The 23,325-nt window shown below is 32.3% G+C and overlaps 1 protein-coding gene across 9 annotated transcripts in view; it reads left to right on the forward strand.

Annotated features, from left to right (window-relative positions):
• The window catches only part of LOC108004003 (putative polypeptide N-acetylgalactosaminyltransferase 9), a 326,811-nt gene that overhangs the window by 101,364 nt on the left and 202,122 nt on the right, over window positions 1-23,325 (forward strand). For 7 of the 9 annotated variants that reach the window (XM_062084087.1, XM_062084088.1, XM_017066613.3 and 4 more), the window contains one exon: window positions 15,810-15,880. The exons of the other annotated variants lie outside the window; for them this stretch is intronic. The gene's annotated coding sequence lies outside the window, so the exon portion shown is untranslated. The remainder of the gene's footprint in view (window positions 1-15,809; window positions 15,881-23,325) is intronic. 9 annotated transcript variants of the gene reach the window in all.

Consider the following 23,325-nt stretch of genomic DNA (forward strand, 5'->3'; position numbering starts at 1 on the left):
TAAAAACACAAAACAATATTTCTCTGAAATTTTTAAAATTAAGGACCAAAAATTATTCTAAAATTTTCTATCATTATTGAAATTCAACACTATTAACACTTATCGAAATAAATTTCTCTCAACGATGACATTCAAACAAGAGAAAAAAATTTTCTTATAATCCTTATTTGTAACCAATACGCTTTCAGTCGATAAAAATATTTATTATCCCATTTTTCTGTTTGGTTGTAATAGTATAAAAACAAAATATCGAAATTCTTTAAAAATCCATAATCTTTTTTTTCGCTTTTCCAAGAAACTTCTAACTTGAATTTACGCAGAATCTATTTGCAAATGAATGAAATCGAAACTCCCTATTATACACACTTTAGAGAAACTTCGCGTTATTTACACGTTCGAGACATGAATACGAGTAACGTAAATGACGCGCAGTTCTCTGTTTCTAAAATTCCTCTAATAATCGCAGAATTCAACTTGGCATCCACTCTTTCTTCTTCTTCCTCTCTTCCCCCTCCTCTCCTTCCGTCTATGACGGTTATTCGCGCGTAACAATATTGTCTTTGTCGCGTTTCGTTCGTCTCTCTTTATTTTTGCTGAAACCGGAGAGGACCACGCACAGGCGACACAAAAACGTGTCTCGTCCACGAAAATATCAGGAAAAGTGGGCTATACACTTTACATTCGCGGTAGCCAGATTAACAAGGTAATCTACTCATCTCGACGAAAGACTCGTCCTGCCTTTCAGCTTAATTGTTGGCCGGGTTAAGAGAAGGTGGTATGATAATACTGTTAGCTTCTCATAGTCCTGGCAATTAGAAAGATTCGTTTCGAGAATAATGCAGTACGCTTAGATGGATAGGCAGTTCTTTTTTCTTTTTTTAAGACGAAGTTAGATAATTTGCGTTTAATTTTTGTTTTTAATTCGGAGGAGAAAAGTTCGTTTCTACTGATGATAACATGCGAGACGTTGTAAAACAATTGTGAAATTTTAATCGTGAATATTTTGAGAAATATTGATTAGGAATATTTATTAGGGGAGAATAGGGTAAAAACGGATTTATTTTTATCTAAGATGGATATTGGACAGACTTTATCAGGATTTTAGTTTTTCTTTTAAGATTATTATTTTAAATTATTATTTTTTAAAGTACATTTTCTTGATATTAGAGTTTAGAGTAATGTGTAATAATAGAGGAATGAAAAATTGTCAGTTTGCGTTTGTTCGTAACGGTAAAGAACGAATCGTTATGGTAAATAAAAGCATACGAAACTTCATTCATTAATTTAAATGGACAGAATCGTTCTGCTTATCCAACAGATGCATATTCATAATCGATGGTATCAGTGCATGTTACAAATGCAAATTAAAATAGTGCGTGTTTCCATTGCGGTGCTAAATTCAAGCCAATACGTCAAGAAAGCTACAATAAATGATTTCAAAAAATTGCAGATGGTATTGTACAATCATATCGAATACCAATTAATCAATTCCAAAGATTAAATTTAAAATATATTCATAATCTAAATCTTTTGTTTATTTCATAATATTTCAATTTTTTAATAATCAAAAAGAAAAAAAAGAAAAAACTGATAAATTGCTTTGAAAAAATTCCAACGTTATTTCGAGAAAATAACGAAACAACGTATTATAAATTAAAAAATTAATTAAACTTCCCTATGAAAAATGTTTTGTGCAAATTGAAGCTTATATTTTAAAAAACTTGTAAAAATAAATTGCTTTTTAACGATTAAAAATGTCAACCAATATATTACTAATTAAGTGCCACTTAATATATTTTTAATACCTCTGAATGGAAATTTTTCGAGAGGAAATAAATTTTCAGTCTGAAATAAATATTAACAAGTTATTCTTGAAAGCTGATTGTCACAGAATTAATCTTTATGTTTCTGTAGAAAATAAAAAATAACTCGGATAATCTCGTACTTTCAGTGGACAATATAGATATAATCTTTGTTTCTCTTAATGAAGTTTAAAAAACGCATTACACTTCATATAATCATAATACATAATACTTTGTGTTTTTAAATTCTCTTGTGCACTTTCGATTGTATTGTTATCTCTCTCAAAAGAATTTAAAAACTTGTTGATACGTCGTAACATTTACGAAACTTTGTACCTGGTATACATTCATTGCAATCAACACTTTGTCTCGTAATTTTCGTGTATTAGCAAATAGATACATTATGTTGTTATTATTATATTTAACTATAATTAACACTCAAGGATCCTTTTTGTAATTATCTATTGTCATTAGTGATATTTTCTTTATCGTGCAAATTACTTTTTTTTTTTTTTTACTCAAGTTATTCATCAATAATTCTCTCAAGATATTTTTGTGAATATTCGTGAGAAATCAATATTCCACTATTTTATCTATTTTTAAATCCAATAGTAATCTATAAAGCTAACCTAACCTCAATAATCTACAACATGCAAGTACACGTTATATTAATCAATGAGATCACATTATTTTTTCTTCAAATAAAAAAATTATTTTAATTCAATTCAAGTTTACAACAGTATACCTTTCAACAAATTATATATATTCCCCATCTTTTCATTTTTACAATGCACATTTTTTCAAAATATACAGATTAAAGATCATCCATCAAATTTATCTCGTGCAATATATCTCCACGATCAAGAACTTGTGTCCAGTTTTAAGTTTACTCCTCAGGTGGCGGAGTTGATCGTTCCCAAGTTTCATTAACGGGCCGGAACCGGATGCCACGCGGTCGAAATATTCCCATTGGAACTCGAATCATCTCGGGCTGCAGACGGGCTGCTTAATCCGCGGGGCGATGGTTGATCGCCGTGGCGAATATTAGCGGGATTCTTGAAGCAGAAACAAACGTCCGGCATACAAATTAATTACGTTGGATCTTTCTTAATTAGTTACGCTCTCGCCCCCGTAGAGAACTTGCAACTTCTCGAACTACGGCTTATACTTGAAGTTTGCTGCGCCTCGCGGTTGCGCCTCTACCGTTTGAACAATTGATGCAAATGTGCCGGGTTCGTGCTATACTCCGCGGATGATTCGGCTTTGGTTGATTATTGCGGGATTCGGGGGACTCGTAACGGTTGAAAGGATTTCTGTCCTTTGTTCCACTGGATTATCATTGTTTTATTGTCTCATGGATTATTAACACGAGTCTCGAGTTTGTTTTCGAGCAGTTGTTCCGGTGTTTGAGGTTAGGTTGGATGATATCTGGTGGAATGAAATTATTCGCGATATTATATACGGGGTAATTCTGTTTGAGATTACTTTTTTTTTTATGTGAAATTTGAAATGTTTCTTTTTACTCTTACTTCGAATTCAGATATGTCCAATTTATAGGATTCGGAATAAATATTGATTTTCTATTTTCTGTAAAATTATGGAAAATATTCATCCGTCTGTATAATATAATCAGAATGGAATAATCAAACTGAACAGAAGAGTAACAATTTCAGTAATGGAATCATGATTTAACAACCGAGCGATTAATTAATCGAACCGTACAAAATTTAACGATTCATTTGCTAACGGAATCAGAATTTAACAATCGAATCGATTCAATTTTTCTATTCGAACGATCTGGATTTACCTCTAACCGAATCAATCGTTCGACAAATAAAAATTGCATATCGATTTAACCATGATAAATAAACTAGGGAAGAACTATGGTATGTATTTTAAATTAACTTTGAGGTTAATCGATCGATACTGTCCAGGTTGGACATTGATCGACACTGATCGTTATTAATTTATGCGGACAAGACGAGTTTCTAATCTGTCTCCGGGGCTGGTGGCGTGTTTACTGCCTAGATTTAATCTGCATTGGGTTTAATTAAAATCAAGCAGCCCCGACGGTAGCGCTGCCTCGTTGACAATTGCATGCAGATTGGATTAAGCTTTGGAATTAGAAGGGGAGTTGGATTCAGCGCGAATCTGCTGCCCGTTTGTCCACATTAATATTCGAATTTCTGGAAATAGAACGATCTACTGGATCGGCGGGGTGGGAGAAGAGGGGGTACACAATGTTCGATACACCGATAACGAGAGAATTATCCGTGGTGGGGATAAACAATCAAATATCGTTAACATAGATACTGTATCAGTTGTGAAATTATTGATCCAGCGAATTTTATTTATTTATTTCTCTTACACGAGACATTATCAAAAACTTTGATCGAATAATATATGAAATATCAATTTATTTTTCCATTACCTCTAAAAATCCATTCCATCGAAAATAAAATTCTCATTCTTATAGAAACTTCAAATTTTTTTTTCCTCTCCTCCCTCAGAATTAAATAAATATTCATTAGATTTCGTTCTTTCTCTTTCTTTTCGCGACTTTGTTCCGCTCAACTGGTTGGCTGCTGATATCTGGCGAATAGCAGATGGCCCGGTATTACCACTTTGTTGGCGAACATTGATTCTTCTTCGTGCTTACAAGAGCCAACCGCTCCTCTCTCTCTCTCTCTTTCTCGTTCTTTTTCATTCTCTCTTTTTCTCTTTCTTTTTCTTCTTTTTCCTTCAGTATCAGAAGTTTTCGCATCCCCCGCATATTTTCCGTTTCTTTGCTGAGCACACGGAAAAGCAACGTCGTCTTCTCGTCGGATAATCCATCCTGATTTTCTATATTGCCTCGGATCTGCAAACTTTGCCCTTTCATTACTGTCATCCGCGGATGTGAATCTTCTCACGTATCAGAAACGCGGAAAAATTATATTTGAGTAATGATTATTGATATTCATATGTCTCCCATTTGTCATTTAATCCTTAATGTGACAGAATGTTCTTCGCGCAGTATAACATTTTCCTCAATTTTCTATTTTTCTCAGCTATTTTTTTTTTATCATATATTAATGAAAAAAATGTTAATTCCTAATAAAAATTTTTTAAAAAATATCTATTTATTCGATATTGAATACGATAATATTTTATTTAATGATATCATGCTTTTTATTGAAGATCCATTCATTCGTAATTTAAAAAATTGCGAAATTATGTTAAATAATCACGAAATTTTCACGATTGATTCTAATACGTTTAAAAAAAACAAATTTGTACAAATGTCGCCATGAATACGAAAAATTATGTGTAAATAGAAGATATCTATCTCGAGTATAATTTTCATACAAATTGGGCACTTTACGAACCACAAATTTTAATTCGCGAGTCATCGAACAAATTCAATAAAACTGTATCTTATTTAAAGATATGCTTTTTTTTTTACAAGAACATTCACTAGGAAAATTTTAAAAGAAGAGAAATAAGTCATCTTTAACCTTTTTTAAAGCAGCTTTCTGTTCAACCAACCAGAATATCATATCCTGTGCTTGATCGAAGAATCATAAGCTCTTACCAATCAATCGACAGAGAGAAAGAAAGAGAGAGAGGGGATAAAAATAAGAATCACTGTTTTATTTTCATCGTTTCATCATTTTTTTCTATCCTATAAATATTTTCCAATACTAATTCTTTACTTAATAACAAAAAAGTTAATATAAATTCACATTCGTTGTTCCAATTTGTCAATCATTTTTTAACAAAAAAAAAAGCTACGTTTATTTTACCATTCCCCATTCTTCCTATTATCAATTACTTTTCAACACTAATACCACCATTTATCTTCACAATTTTCCTCCCTTATCATTAATTCTTCATTTTTTCCCTTTTATTTTCTTCCCTTGTTATTATTCCCCTTCCTCCCACTCACAACGCACTTACCTACCCTTCGTTCCAAAACCACTCTTACAACAATCTCAACAAACATCTCCGAATCTTCATTTTGCATCACCATCATCCTATCCTCGTCCCCCATTCTCCCCAAACACGTATGAATATTCCCACCCTCCTCCAGAAACGCGAGGATGCGCAAAATTTTCCCCGATAATCCGACTTAACATCTGCCTCTTAACACACACACATACACAGTCAGTACAATTATCGAAGATACGGGGCAGGATCGTTCGGTCTGTGCCGAGGGAGCCGGTGGAAAATCGCGTTATTCGCGAGTTACACGCTCGTCGAACCTCGGATCCTCACCGCACTGGAAATTTCGACTCGTTTACCCTGCTCGCGAACAGTTTCCACCGAACTGTTTTCCAAGATTAGCCGGTTATCATCCGCCTCTTGGTTACTTGCTTCTCACGGATTTACTCGACAAGCGTCCGTGTCCACTCGGGTCAAAGCATCCTCGCAACAGTACTCCTTCTCGCTTCCTTCCCTGACATAATTTCCGCCTCGAAGTCGGGAAGGATTTGATGATCCGAGAACGCGTCGTAAGCGATCTATTCTTTTTTGTTTTTTCCTTTTTTGTCGACTCGAAGAAACTTTCATTCTCCTAGGTTTTTGCAAAGGTTATTTATTTTATTTTTGATATTTTTCTTCTTTTTTTCTATATTTTTCGTTTGGCTCGATTGGAGACGAAGTCGATGAATATCAAGTGTCAAGAGTATATTCGATATTCAATGATATTCGGGTTGTATAGCTTTGGTAATCGGAGAAATGAAGTTTTATAATTTTGTCGAAGCTTTTTTATTTATATTTTTTTATTTAATCGATTCTCCATCAATTATTATTGTTTTTTTTTTTTTGATTCAATTCACTAGGTATTAAGCGAGCTTTATTTTTGTGAAATTTCAAAAAGAATGCTATAATTGCCGGACTGGGAATAAGACAGCAAGGAATCTTTTATTTGAATGTATGAATATTAAACACACGCTATGAATTGCAGATTACAAAGGAGAATATTTGTTGGATAAGTAACTGTGTTTTACGTGGGATTGGATCCAACGTACGTATCCATTCTCATTTTTATTATTTTCCTTATTACATTTTTTTTCCTGGTTTAAATACGTGTGGAGGATGAAAAATTAATTAACCATCTGGATAAAGTGCAAGTATTAAATATTTTTATTTAACGAGTAGTAAAATCGAGATTTTAACCACTCGTTACAGCCATAAACAGGTGTAATTGAGACGTTAAAAAATGAAACAATAGAGATTACATCATAAAATATGCTTGAATATGTTTATGAGTTTGGATAATTCACGATTATTTCGTTATTACCATTCCCTCTGTAGAAGTGAAATTATTTTATATTTGAAAGGATTAAGAATATTTCATTTTTACATAAATTAATATTTATAATATCGTACATGTGCCATACTTTTATTAAATTAAAATACCTCAATTTTTAGTACGTATCATTGTTCAAAATCTAATAATAAAAATAGAAATTTATTTTTGGAATAATTTAGATTATATCTAAATTATTCCACTATTTTTAGATAATTTATTTAAATAATCATTCCAATTATCAATTACGCTAACAACTTCCACTTTCGCGTAAATAATTTACGATTATTTGCATCATCCAATTAAAAGATGCTCGTGCACCCGTTTACTTTACACGGAACTCGGTTCTGAAACTCTCTTAAATATTAAGACGCTTTCAATTAATTCAGCTAATTAATCAAATTACACTGACCACAAACTTCCATTACACCATCCACCCTCCTCGCGCAAATTTCTCACGATCATTGATCGAAAATCCATCCTCAGGAAATCTTTCTCAGAAGCGCCATCTGTCCCAACATCCCCTCACAGAGTCGCGAAATGATCAAAGTGGAGAGAACTGATGGACAACTTTAATTACGATCGATGATATCCGTCCAACCCAAGTTTGTACACGAAATTGGCGCTGCGTCGAATTAGCGTAACGATCCTTTTGGCGTCATGCATTTTTCATATGTTCGCAACGAATCTTTCTTTTCCTTTCTTCTTTTTCCTTCTTCTCTTTCCTCTTTCGTTCTTCCGTTGTTTGTGAAAAAGAAAAAAAGAACTTAGGATCGTGCAACGGTAAAATAATTTACGAAAAAAATAAAAGCACGAACCTTAAACCACCCCCTTTTTCCACCCCACTCGTCCATTTGCATGCTTTTGTCTCGCGATATTTAACGGGATGCGGCTTTTAATATCGATCGAAGAAGTTATTTCTGTGGAAAGGTATAAGAATGGATGGAACGGTTTTCGTGTTTCTGGAATTTTTCCGTCTTCCTCGGTCGATATTTTCTCATAAATAATGTAAATATCCGTAAAATATCGAAATTGGGAAACGGAGAAATTTAATAAAAGAGGATTCGAGATATGTATCTGTGATTAATAATTCATTAGTTTCTTCCCGAGCTGTCTTGCCCCTATTATAAGGAAAGGTATATCCATTGAATTTGCAGTGAAGTATCAATCTGATAATAATAGTTGTGTGCGGATGAATTGCGCCGTAGTTGTGATAATTTAATAATTTATATGTAATCAACCCTCTGTTTTCGAATTAAATGGGAAATTTATGTGAAATCGGATAGTGAAATAGATACTCACGAGAAATTAAATTTGAATATAAAAAGAAATGAGAAATTGTACAATTAATGCAACTCAAAAGTGTCAATTACGGAAATTAAATTTGAATATAAAAAGAAATGAGAAATTGTACAATTAATGCAACTCAAAAGTGTATTAAAAAGATATTCTTGCCGGAACGAAAATAAACAAAATTATCGTCTTCTTTTCTTACTAAAAAAAAAAAAAAAGAAAAAATCTTTAATAAATTAGCTCGAATCCCATCCAAATCCAATTCTTCATTCAACTGTTGACGAACCATTAAACCTCTCCTGAACAAGAAGCGTAAACGAAAATAATTTTGGATCGGTTTGCAACTGAAAAATAACAAGATCTTGAAAAGCGTTATTTATTATTCCTTCGATTTAACGCTTACCTCAAAGTCGTGATACAACCTGCTACGTGATTTCACTCTTCTCACAATCATTCGTCTCGATCACAAAAAGGAAGCCTCAGGATTAAAACGAATTAAAACAAACAACGCTGTTAAATCCTTCCCTAAAAAAAAAGAAGAAAAGAAAAGAAAAGAAAAAAAGAAAGGAATAACCAGTTTTTGCCACGTTTCTTTGCAACTACGGCACATTGTCAGGGTAGGCAAGACAAACTCACGGTAATTACGGTGCTTCAGCGGCATTGCGAATGCATTGTGCAACGCGACACTCGCCCCTCATGTGACATTAATTATATAGGGAGCTGTGTCACGTTTAACGTACGATTATTGCATTCCCGCGTAGAAACGGTGGCAAGAATTAAGACGTAGATACCGAAACGATCGATAGTTTCTCCAATTTCGTGCCTCGTCGTGGAGAAGGCATTTGGAAGGTTTTCTGGTTCATCTTATTCCTTCCATTCTTCTCTTTCGCCGTTCGAAATTATTTCAGTATGCCCGTCTGGGATTAACGACCCTTTAATTATTCAACGCTAATTGCAGAACCACTTCTTATTACCGATACGCGTGCATTGGACGAGCCACTCGTACGTTATTCTCGCTTCGGTGACTCGCCAATTTTGCCTTTTTCTTTCTTTCCTTTTTTTTTTTTTTTTACGCTAACTTACTTATCTATAAGGAATAGGTATTTACATCGTGGTGCAACAACGAGCGTTGTTTGCACTGTAATTTGATGCCGTAATGTTGATTTAGGGATATTGCATTTACATAATACTTTTGCTCGAGATGCAATGCATTCTTTTACTTTTGACGCGACATAACCTAAAAATATATTTTGTCTTAATATTTAAATCTTTGTTCGTGATGATAATTTGATAAGTTTAAGGTTGTTTCTTGTTTAAAATTTCGTAGCCTGAAGTGAATTTTTTTTTTCTTGAAGTACGATATTCATACGTTGAGGGATAAATTGTGATTAATTGTAGAATATAGCAGTACTTTTATTAATTAAGATAACGATCGAAATGATGTCATCTCGTTGAAAGTGTCCATTTCATCTTAGAGATCCAGATGTGACTGACATAATTTATTGTGACAAGCTATCGTGGAGAAACTTGCTTTCCTGAAGCAGAAGCGTAGTTTGATGATTTGTGATGGTAGACGGATAAGCTTTGGGCGTTCCGTCTCTTTCTGGAAATATCCTGGAAATAAAGAAATATTGGTTTATTATCAATTTACGATAACACGAATATTAAAAATAATATTATAATAATATAATCTGACATTGGTATCACGATATTAATTTCTATAATGAAATAATAACAGGAAGGTCAAGTTAACATTATGATTCAATAACATTATGATCGATAAAATATTTTTTCTCCGTTGAAATATTTTCACAAAAGTGATGATGAAAAATATATTTCCCTTTTTTTTTCTTCAAAATTCAATCTCTCAGAATACACAACATTCTCACCATCGCCTCCACCGATTTTCCAAAAAATCGCCTCATCCATCATCCGTCTTTCAATTTTCTTCGAGAGAAAACACAAACTTACCCTTAACACCTGTCTACCCCAAAGCGATCCAACTCCACTTCCCGTATCGTCTAATTTCAAACCGATTGTCGCGCAGTTTCACGAGCGTTACATTTGCATATACTCTTGAAAATACTTTTCGCACAAGCAACGCATCATTATGCCCACGCGCTTCCTCGCTCGTTGCTCCAAGTGAATCGTTCTTTCTCTTTCTCTCTCCCTTCACGTCGCATCTCATTGTCCTTGGATCATCGTGAAAGTCTCGCGCATCCGTAAAAGGACGACCGCCTCGATGAATTCGAGGCGCGAAACATTTGATCGAAGAAGGAAATAAAATCTTTTGGATGGATTCGTCGAATCTCTTCTCAAAGATTTGACGAATTATCCTCGTATATCGAGTCGAAAATTCGAGATGTTTTGTTAAAAATTTTAATGTATAACAATTCAATTTTATTGGGAAATATGTCGGTGTATTTTTAAAGTCTTTCGTTTTCGAGTTATTCAACAACTTGTGCTATTATAGATTTATAAACTGCGTGTGTTATTTACGAGTGGAACGATATTTATTATAAATTATTCCTTTCTTTCATATATCGTTCGTTCTGTTGATCTGTTATCGTAAAAGTATAGGTTGATGGCACGGTAAAAATTTATTGCTTGCCTCGATAAAAATGTCGTATAAAATATTTCTCATCTTTCCCAACTTGGCTTTTATTCTTTTATGATCATTTAATGTACATACGAGTATTTTATGTAATATCTCTCTATAAAATATTATATAATATGTGTAATATATATACATATATAGTATAGAGATATAGAAATATTATATCTATAACATCGCGTAACTGAAGGAAATAGTTGCACACTGTATCAGTTTGTGAAATGGATCGCAAAATTTCGATCAATGAGATTCACGATTTACGAGGGAACGATTTCGACGAGTCGAGAACTACTGGAAATCTACTTGTTGAAATTTTATATGGAGAAGTATAGAATTATTTAACGGAAAGATTAATAGTCTTTTCAGAAGATCATTATTTATAAAGTTTAAAATTATTGTTTAACAATGAATCTTGTCAAATAAGTGGATAAGTGTGAAAGAAATGTGTGCGAATGAAATTAGAATCGTGCAAATAAACTTGTTGGAAGTTCTATGATGCTGGTACTCAAAACTTTCTTCTATTTGACATTTAATCAACGTACAATATGTACGCAGAAATAGCAATAATTTTTCTTATCCAATTTATACCTTCAAATTTACAAATAATTAAAAAAAAAACTATAATCAGCGAATATAACGCGAAAAATTAAACTGAATTTCCGATTAAATCATTTTTTATCGACAAATAATATTATAACCATATCATAACCTATTCTTTAAAATGAAAGTTTTTCAAAAACTCGAAAAACGTTCCATTAAAGTAAAAAAAAAAGAGAAATTATCAAAAAAGCATTCGTCCATCGAATCTAAATGAAATGAAAAAAAAAAAAGAAGAAAAAATTGTTCGATCATATTAGAGAAAGAGAAATCGGCAAATAACGAGGAAAATCGTTGCGCATAAACGACAGGCAAGTTGTCACGAAAATGGGCGACTGTCTCGAGATTGATAGCGAATCGTATTTCGTGCGATCCGATTAAACGTGATTTCGTGGAAAAGCACGCGGCCGTTTCGTTGACTCGATATTAATTGTAACATAACGTTAATTGCAGTTGCAATGGACCCATTTGCCCTTGTTCTGTGCAGGGGACATGAAATATTCGTTATTGCGTGCCGCTTCGTCTCGATTAAAAATGATATTTGACCGGGGAAATGTCGAGGAAGGAACAAATTAAACAATTTTTACAAAAATCGTTATGTAATATAAAAATTAATCCTTACAAAAATTTCGATGATTGATCTATCGAGTTATAGGTAAGATTGAAGTTTGCAAGAGATAGAGATGGAGAAAAATTAGTAGAAATTCAACTCGAATAAGAAAATTTCCAGTGTTAGAGTTAAAAGTTTTTTTTAGTATACGAAATATTTTTGAAGAATCGATATTCTAAGATATCGAAAGAAAGTTGGTAGAAATGAAGCTTTTCAAAGATTGCCAGGTTGCCAGAAAATCAGACATTAAAAAATTTATATATGTAAACAATCGCAACGATCAACGAGCAGTAATTATTTTGTATTTTTTATTCTTCACTTTAAGTTTTTTTAACGCACATAAAATAAAAATTGCAGATCAATCTATTTTTATAACACATTAATCATACGTTGACACCACGTATATCTAATAATGTCATCTTCAATAGATCTTTATAATTATAGCAAGTTATCGCTTTGCGCCGATCTGAATCATCGTATTGAAGGACTGACACCGCGATCGCTCGATGTCGACACAATTAATGAATACTTTGTCATAAGCTGTTATGACATTTTTTTAATGACGACATCGAAGCTATCGTATCGTTCATAAAACGATAAAAAAAAATGCGACGCGCATGATTAAACTGAGCGAGCAAGGTCAGCAAGGAGCTAATTAATTTTTATCGAATCCCACTCCTGCAAACGAACCACTTCCTGAATTTCGATAAGTGCTACGTGATTATAAGTAATTTGAATTACAGTAATTTATCGCGGTTCCTCGAGTCCTTGGAACACGTTCAATTCGCGTGGAACATTACTTCCAAAAAGTAATTAATGAAGTATATAAGGTTAAATATGATCGAAGAAATATTATATAATTGAAGAAAGATAAACGTACGCGATAAATGTGAATTTTACGGTAATTTATCGCGGCTCCTCGAGTTCTTGGAACACGTTCAATTCGCGTGGAACATTACTTCCAAAAAGTAATTAATTAATGAAGTATATAATGTTAAATATGATTGAAGAAATATTATATAATTAAAGAAAGGTAAATGTAAATACACGTTAAATGTGAATTTTACAGTAATTTATCGCGGTTCCTCGAATTCTTGGAACACGTTCAATTCGTGGAACATTACTTCCAAAAAGTAATTAATGAAGTATATGAGGTTAAATATGATTGAAGAAATATTATATAATTGAAGAAAGGTAAATGTGAATTTTACAATAATTTATCGCTTCTCGAGTTCTTGGAACACGTTCAATTCATGTGGAATAATACTTCCAAAAAGTAATTAATGAAGTATATAAGGTTAAATATGATTGAAGAAATATTATATAACTGAAGAAAGATACACGATAAATGTGAATTTTAAAATTAAGTGACAATTTCTATATAATTTTCAACATTTACATTTCATTTGAATTACCTCAAAATAATTTGTCTTAACGGTGTTTAATAATTTTATTTAAAAATTTTAAAAAACGAGATTTTTAGTTAAAATTTTTAGGTAAAAGGGAAGATTAAAGCGAAGATAAAATTTTTGTATCGAGTTAATCACGAAAAATCATTCCGCTTTTCGTTTTAAATCAAACCGTGACAACGTCGGCATATTTCAGAAAAATTATTTTTTATTTATCGCCACGATAAAACGTTCGACACGTTGAAATTTCACGCGAAACGCGTGAACAGATTGACGAACGTGAAAATCGAACGTGTGAAAATATATTATATCGTCGAGGAAATGGTTTACACTAATGAGAAATAATAATCAATTATTCGTGGCTGGTAACGTAGACAAAGAGAGCGAGATTGATTGCGAATAGCAAAAATTCTACCGTCGAATCGCGATGATTTATTTTTGAAACATATATTTTATTGTTATTTATTTGACGAGATTTATCAGTTCGGTTTATAACGTAAATATTTGTCATCTTTTTATCCAAATACGTATTATTTATTCTTGGTTATTGCACGTACGTCGAACACAAATATTCGATGTGTTTTAAATTACTTATAAATATGTATATATATATATATATTATATTTTTCGCTATGAAATATATTCAGAATAACAAAGAAAATCAAGAATTTTAAAATTTCGAAGAAATTTAAAAGCTATTGAATCGAGAAGAAAACTTTTATATCACATAGTTATATTATTTTTTATTACGTACTATTTATTGAAATGCACGCGAATTTAATGTTATTTTGAATTTATATCATAAAGAAAAAAGGATTATAGAAAGATGGCTGTGCCATGAAGATTTGCAATTTAAAAACAATATATCCCAAATATGATTTCTTCCCATTGTAAAATTTTATCTTTTATCGGGGAAAAAGTGCAATCGTGTGGAAGGAAAGTAGGTCATTTTATAAACCTCTTCGTATCTACCACTTCGAATATACGATCGATGATTTTTACTTGAGTCTTCTAGAATCCAGATATCGTCGACAGCTGTCGATAATCGTCGGTTCTCGTTATTTCGAACCTTCTCTTTCGAATTCTGATCTTCGTTTATTCGTTTCCGCATCGTGTTTTCTCTCGTTCTTCGAATTGGAAAAATATTTTATACCACGGTAACACGAAACCAATTGAAATCGATCTCTCAATGACAGATTTTTTTCAACATTTCAGAATTTTAAAATTGTTCTACAACAATTCTAAACTTTTCCAAACTTTTTCGAAAATTTCAAAGTTCGAAAAAATTCTAGTATTATCGATTTTTCAAATTTTCAAGTATTCTATCATTAAAAAGTTTGTACATTCCGAACTTTACAAATCTCTATTAGAATTCCAAAGAAACTTCAAAGTTCGCCAATTTGAACGTTCAAGAATTTCGAAAAGTCAAAAACTTGTTATAAATTTAAGAACAAATCCCCTTTTGAATCAAATCGAAGAACATTCGTATTCCAACTTCCCCAATTCTCGTTACACTTTAATGGCGGCGTTCATTTAAACTTAAAGGGATTAAATAAGAAACCATTACTCCTCGTTATCTTCTAATATCTCTTTCCAAATATATCCACACATACTTCAAACAGACGTAACTAGAGAGAGAGAGAGAGAGAGAGAGAGAGAGAGAGAGAGAGAGAGAAAGAGAGAGAGAGAGAGAGAGAGAGAGAGAGAGAGAGAGAGAGAGAGAGAGAGAGAGAGAGAGTTAGAGAGGGGGGAGAAAACAAAGCCTTTCTAAAGGGTTGATATTTCCGACATTATTTCCTTCCCTACGGGGTCGATATAATACAAAGTCGTTTCTTCGCTAGTTTCGAAGGGAAGAAGGAGGCTGAAAGCGTTGCAGACGAATGAAACTTCTTGTCGAGAGGGAAAGGCGAACAATCCATCGGGATGAAAGAGGGTAGGAACGATCGTCTCTGGAGATGCTCGAAGGTCAGGGGTGCTTTTTTTTCGTCGAAGCCGCAACCGAGTTAGAACTTCGATTTCTCTTTCAAATTCTCTCTCATTCTCGAATCGTGTCTTTGAATTTTTAATAGCCGGCGGACGATAGGACGAGTGGGAAGAAGCTTACAAAAAGAATCTCTAATTTCGATATATAGATATATTTTGATCATTCTTCTGATTCTTTATATTATTTATTTCTCCTTTTATGTTCCAGAATTCCAAAGTGAAGCTTTGTGGGAGAAAAGAATTACGTTTGAACGTTGGAATAGATTCGGCGGTGAAACGGTGAGTGTTTGAAGGATGATTGATTATATATTGGACAGAGCGTATTTATTCTTTATCCTTGGATTGCTCCTAATTTTAAACAAGTAAAAATTTTCTTCTTCCAAAATTACGCCGAGTAGAAAATTTTCTATTTTTAACAAAAAAAAATCGTACAGAATTCACTAACCTCTTCTCATCTTCTCTACGCAAATAACAAATTCTCTAACAAACATTAAACAACATAATCCTCCAACAAACCCTTCGAACAAGGGTTGGCTTGCAAACGGGCCATTTCATCAAAGATGAATCGGGGATGATTTTCAGTTCGTTAAGCGGTGTTGCGACGCAGGGACAAAAGAGGAGGCCAGCGTTATATTTCTGCTTGCCACGTTCTCGCCTCGATAACGCTATCCTACTGTTCTTCCAGGATCCTTCCACAGCCCTTCCACGCTTTATCATTCGTTCCGTTACTTGGATTTATTCCACGATACTCCTTCGTATCTCCTCGGGTTCATTATCAAACCTCGCCCTTCTTCTATCTTGCCTCCTTCCTTTGTCCAAGGAGCGGAGATCCCGTGGCTCGATTTATGAAAACGAGCGATACAAGGGCGTGCACCGTGGTTATTTACCTCTGAGAAGAATTATAATGGCGAGTTCCAACCGCGGATATAAGTGTCTGGTGGTGAATAATTCTTCTTGGGGGAGAGAGAAAAAAAAAGAAAAGAAATTATCGCTTGATATCCCTTTGCATCTCGTTGGTATGGGTTAAAACGAGACAATTTTAAGCTCGAAATTGAGTGACGTACAGGGAAGGAAAAATGTAGAAAATGATAAAAAGATGGTTAATTTGAAAGCTATCGAGCTAATCGAGGGGTAGTACCTTCTAATATCAGTATTCAGAGGGTTTGTATTGTTTGGAGTTATGATTAAGGGTTGATGAGATTAATGGAGATAGATTAGAAGTGATTCTTTGGAAAATTCTGATTAAGTTCGTTCTTTATTTTGAGTTCAATTGATGGAAGAGAGTGGAGGTCAGACGAAAGTTCGTGCCAATAAATGAAGATGAATCGCGAACTACAAAATAATATTCATCACGAGTCTCGTCACTTTGAGAATATCAAAATTGTTTACAAAGGAAATTATAATCCATCTAATAATAATGAAAGTAATTTAGATAAATAATTGATTAAGCAATCTGTTTTATATATATATCGTATTAAATTTCAATAATCAATAGAATATTTTATTGACATTCTAAAATAAATATGAATATTTTTAATAAACATTTAATGTTTAATACAGAAAAAAAACATTTGCAAAGTAACAAAATTTATTTCTCTCAATTCACTATAATTCCAATATCAAAATTGTTTTAATAAACTCACAAGTATCAGACTATCAGACGATCATGAATCATAATCATTCGATTTCTCTAACTTTGATCAATTTACAAAAACAATAGAGCCCATAAAGATGTACTTCAACAATAGTTTCGATCAACTGGATGCATAGTTTCCTTGGAATCGAAATACATGCCACGATTTCGACCGTTAAAACAATTACGCGTTCAAGTTTGTGATCTTGGGGGATAAGTTCTGTGGAGGGGTTGCAAAAGGGGAAGCAATATGAAATTCTCCGGCCTCCGACTTGCGGATTTCCCTTTGTCCATGCCTGACAACCCGATCTTCCAAAGTTTTGACGCAAATTGCGCCATATTTCGAGTTTATACGCCGTGAACGAGGCTGTGAATAGTTGTTTCTTGCGGTGAGCACAACAGTTTCTAATTGCTTGGATCAGTTATGGTTTCCAGATTATCGTGTCGATTAGGAAATCGAATGAAATGATCAGTTTGGATTAATTTTTATTTTTATCGCTTCGATCGATTTAACTTTCCATTGTCTTTGTGGATCGTGGACGTTGAATGGAATGGTCAATATTAGTTTTGACTGTGGATTTTTATTTTTCAAAATATTAATTTTAGATATTATATTTTGCATAGATATTTTTATATACAATTATTATTATGATCAATTCATTGTGCTTGATCATGTGCTTGATCAACGAAACATATACTTCTTATTACATATAATTAGAAGTCATTATGCATCATAAAATCAAGCAGAAAAGAAGAGAAATAATATACAATATTTTATGATATGGTAATTATTATTAAATACTCCATTCCTGTTGCTTATTTAAAATTGTACTTAACATATTATTCAAATCAAAATTATAATAATACATTATTGAATAGTGATTCCAATCTTTATAAAAATCATTAGTAAATGTAGTATAGTAATGTAGAATTTATAATTTTTTTTATCATTAAAATTGAAGAAATTGCGATTCAAAAAGTTGCTCTCTTTTTTTTTCTCTCTCTGAGCATCGACGAGTGTGTAAATAATATTCGATGGCAAATTCCTTTATGGAAAAATAACTCGAAGAGTGTAAGAGGGAAAAGGCGATACCTAGGTACCTCATCTGGCAAGCATGAATATTAATGATTCTCTCGAAAACCTGTTCCCCGCCATGCAAGATTTTATTTCGTCTATCGTAAACCAGTTTACAATTCTTTATAGCTCGTGTAAATCTTACAAAAGCGAAAGAAACCATCAAGGTTTATTAAAATGGAAAGGAAAATTAGAATTTGCGAGTTCATCCATCGTAAAAGATTCGTGCAAAGGAATTTCATTTATCATAATTCTGACAAGACGAGTATCCTTTTATCTCGTATAATTCTCACAAAGATGAAATAATTTTTTTCTTTTTTTTTTTAATTTTTAGGAGTAAAAAGAAAGTGGAAAGGAAAATTAGAGTCATAAATTCTATACATTGTAAAATATTCATACGAGGAAAATTTGTCGTAAACTAAGTTCGTATTTTATTATTTCATGTATTTATAATTCTTACAAGAATGAAATGATCGTTCTTAAAAAAAAAAAAAAAGAGAGGTGAAAAGAGGTGGAATTAAAATCACACGCTTATCTACCGTAGAACATTCATATAGACCGGATTTAGCCTTCATAAATCAAGTCAAAATTTTTTACATCTCGTATAATTCAGTAAATCAGTAAAAAAAAAAAACAAATATTTTGTACATCTCTTAGATAAAATAGAGGAAAGAGGAGATTAAATTTATAAACTTATCTGTCTGAATTCTGTATAATAACTGCCTTTTTCCCTATAATTTTCATTAAAATAAAATAAATCGTATTTCACAATTTTTATGAAAAAATGGAAACGAAAATAGAAAATTGGAATAAAATAAAAGAGAAGGAGAAAAAAAAATTTAATGTATAAAAATAAAAAATATTCAAACTCGATAGAAATAATAATCTCTTTTAAACCGAAGCGTAATATCGTAATTAATATATCTTCAATACCATGTCATATCTAAAGTTCGAGAAAAAGCGCTCTCATTGAGAAGAGTAATCAGAAAAAGTTAATGATGTTTAATCGGCCACGAATACAAATCGTCAATTTCTTAGCGAGAATACCGGCACGTCTTCCATAACGACAAATAATGGTTGGCGATCGATCATGTCTGCTGCCGTGTTTTACAGGCCTTTTAAGCGTTCACGATACGCGAAGAAGTCTAATGAACTCGACGATGCGGGCTTCCATCGTTCATTCTTTTTTCCCATTGAATTGGACCCGTTATAAAAATCTCTCGCCATCATGCGGATTTATGCCTGTAAAATGAAACTTTTTCCCTAGATTCGGAGACGAACTTCGTGTCGGTAAAAACGTTATCAAATGACCGACCGATTTTTCCAATGCTTTTTAACGTCCAGTTGCAGTGAGTTTTATTTATCTATTTATTTATTTCTTGAGATGAAAATTATTTTAATGTTGAAATATTTGAATAAAGTAAATTATTTTTAGATGATATATTTGATAATGAGATGAAGATTTAATTGACCTAACCAGTAACTTATAATTTTTATTTGTTTTCACGAAGATATAGAAATTTTCGAACCTGTGAATAATAAATAATTTAAAGTTAAACGATAAATTTTAATTCAATTTTTTCAAGTTTGTTCTAAATTTCTTGCATCTCGAATTTAGATATAAATTGGATTAGTAATTAATGTCGAGAGTAATTCGTTATTAGATATCCGGACAATTGCGATCGATGAATTCTGCAATTCCTTCCGGCCGAACTTCCTTCCCTTTCCGGACTAGCCATTGAAATATTATCAGTATTAAGAAAGAGGATGGGAGCGTCCTAGATAGTCATAAATGTGATGCGACATGACTGATGAATTCCATGCCTTTTATCGCATCTTGATTCTCAGTTTTCTTCGAGTTTATAATCATTAGATTGACGTCTTATTCATTGGATTCGCGTGAGAACGAGTGATTATTTTAACGTAAAAATAAAATTCTTTTTTCTTATCTGTCGCGTAAGTAGTTTTATTTAAAAATTATTTATTTTAAAGATATTTAAATTCTCAAGGATAATTCATTTTTTAAAAGATGAAATGATATATACAAATAAATTTTTAATCTTTGATTATATATAGAATATTAGAGTTTTTTTAAACAGAAGATTGGAAAATACAATCCATAATATGCCACTGCATTTTAATTGCAAAAAAATTTGCGGAGAAAAGAAGAAATAGTTGGGAGAGGGAGCAACGTGCTTTTGCGTTTATGGAAAAAAGCAGTTCCATTCAATGCACCTCTCGATTTTTATTCCAACGTTATCGTAGAATTACACGTTAATGAACTTTTGTTATTTTTATGCAACGCATCTATTTCCTTTTATTCACTATTTCCAGAAACCAGAAACTTTTTACGTAACGTAAAAAAGAAGTTGCTTTCTATTAATTAATCATTATAATTGAAACTTTATATGTCCAGAATATAAAATGTGATTACTATGCCCTCTTCTAAATTTAATTTATAAACGAAATTATTAAAATTAGAAAATTAAATGAAAAATAATAGATTATTTCTTTTACACACTTACTACAATAATTTATTACCAATAATTTTACTATTATACTTTCTCTATATTTTTAATGTTAGTTCAATTTTGCAATAAATTATCAAATTTTCTTGAATATTTGATCAGAATATTATGAATATTTAATGTTTATAAAAATAAGCAATTTAAAAAACAATAGAAGGAAAATAAATCTATTTGTTGTATAAATATTCATAAAATTTTGATTAAACGAGTATCGATAAATTCAATTTATTTGTTATTCGAAATCATTTTTTTACCAACAATTGCAATACATCAACACCGTTCAATTTCTTTATTACAATATCTTTACACATTATTTAAAATAAATAGTAATAATAATAATAGTTGCAAAAAACCTAAAATTGTCGCTCGATTTTCAATGACACGAATATCAGAGACTCCAGCGCAGCGTCTCCAGACCTTTAATTACATCCCTCCGACATTACTTGGTCTTTCTTCGTGCCCTATGCGTACCCTTTCGAATTAAACGCTCCACCCCCGAGCCCATTAGTGTCCGTGGAGTTAATTAAGCACAGCGATAAATTGCCATTCGACCATTCAGCCCGATAAATCCACTTACCAGTAACTTTACTTTCGATTCGACACGTCTATTGACCTGGTGCAAGGAAACATCGATTCTCATTATTTAATAAAGCACGATGTAGCGAGAATGACGTGCGATGTTGCAACTATGAACGGGTTTCTCTTTCCGTAACTAGACGTGACGCAGGCGAATTAACGGCATGTAATTACGAAAATATATCCGAGGTTAATAATTAACGTGCATTAATAATCGATTGGTATTAATTAAAGAGTCGATTGACGTATCCTTTGTGCAAATTGAACAGTCGTTCGACAATTGAATTCACGAATAAACCGATGTTTATTAGAGTTTATTTGTGTTTCTTTTTTTAAACGAAATTTTAACAGTTAAAAATAAAATGATTCAGCGAATGAAAAAACTATTGAAAAATATTCAAACGCGTAGAAAATGAATGAAAGAGGATTAGAATGAAATACGATATGAAACATAACCTATAAATTGTGAAATTCTATGTATATATTTTCTTCATTATTTAAAATAAAAATACAATTTTCTTTCATATATGAAAATCACTAAAGAGTTTCAGACATGAAGCTAATTTAAAAATACAGATGGCATTTCTTTTTATAGAATTTCATATCACGTATTTGTATTTTTGTATTTGAATCAAACTTTTCGATTACTAAAAATCGATTATAATAATATAATAATAAAATACTAATACTTTCTTTGTTATATTAAAACTATTAAAGATGAACCTAACCTAAAAATAATTCAAATTAATAAAAATAATGCTATTAGTAGAAGCAATTGTAAAATATCTCTCTTGTACATTAGGATCATTCAAATTTAAAACATGGATCCACTTGATTTGATCCACGAAATTTTCTTCGATCAATACAAATTTTTTACATGTCGCCCAAAAATAAAATTCTATAAATTCTATAAATTCTACAAAAGTCTCCTAAAATAAAACTATATGCAACCTGCGTGTTCACGAACAGTTTCACAATGAACTCTTCGCGGTTTGTGCCCATAGTTTTCATTATTTGCCACGTAAAACGTGGGAACCCGAAAGAAAGGATAGGATTGAAAGTTGGTCGGATGTCGGTTCGAAATATTAATCTTCTCACTTCGCTTTGCCCGTTCCCTATTCATTTGCGTGTCGGTGATTGCAGAAAAAATTGCGTCTAAATAATGCACCTCTCACTCTACACGAAATTCCTATCTTTCTTGCTTTACCCCTTTTCTTTTGACAAAACGAAATATGCGGTTGACACGTGGATTAAAAAAAAACCGAATTGTTAGTTTTCCATTCATAGGAATGAAATCAAAAAAAAAAAAAAAAAAAAAAAACAAAGGAAAGAAATATATATTCGATACTTCTGATGCTTTTGCTAATTATCTTTTAATTTCTCTTCGATCGGTAAATCCAATTTCAACAATATAAATTCGAACGATGCTTCAGATTTAAATTTATTAACATTTCATTTGCAATCATTTTGATTGCCTTCTGATTCTTCATTTCTGCAATTATCGAGCTCGCGCCAAGATTCTTTCGACGAAATTAACATCCTGTTCGAAGCCATAACATTTATTTTATTATTCAAGTATTACTCTATTAAATCTAATATAATTTTTCTAAAAATTTAATTCGTCGAGAGAATGAAACAAATCGGACGAAGCACGTTTCGAGAAGCGAAATTTATGTCGTCCAGTTTTTGAAGTTGCACGCGTTGCTCGTGTCGGAGAAGATTCGTGGCGAAATTAAGTTTGTAGGTCGATCGATCGGCCGGAAGAGGGAACGACATTCTGCCGGATGCTCTTGGCCCATTTCGCGCGCATTTGTTCTACGAGGTCCCGGCTTGTCTCTACCCGAATTGCGTTCTAAATAATGCATCATTCGTCGGAACGTTTGGCCGGCATGAAATATGACGGGTATAAAAG

Source organism: Apis cerana, linkage group LG13, assembly GCF_029169275.1.
Source record: "Apis cerana isolate GH-2021 linkage group LG13, AcerK_1.0, whole genome shotgun sequence".
Classification (NCBI taxonomy): domain Eukaryota; kingdom Metazoa; phylum Arthropoda; class Insecta; order Hymenoptera; family Apidae; genus Apis; species Apis cerana.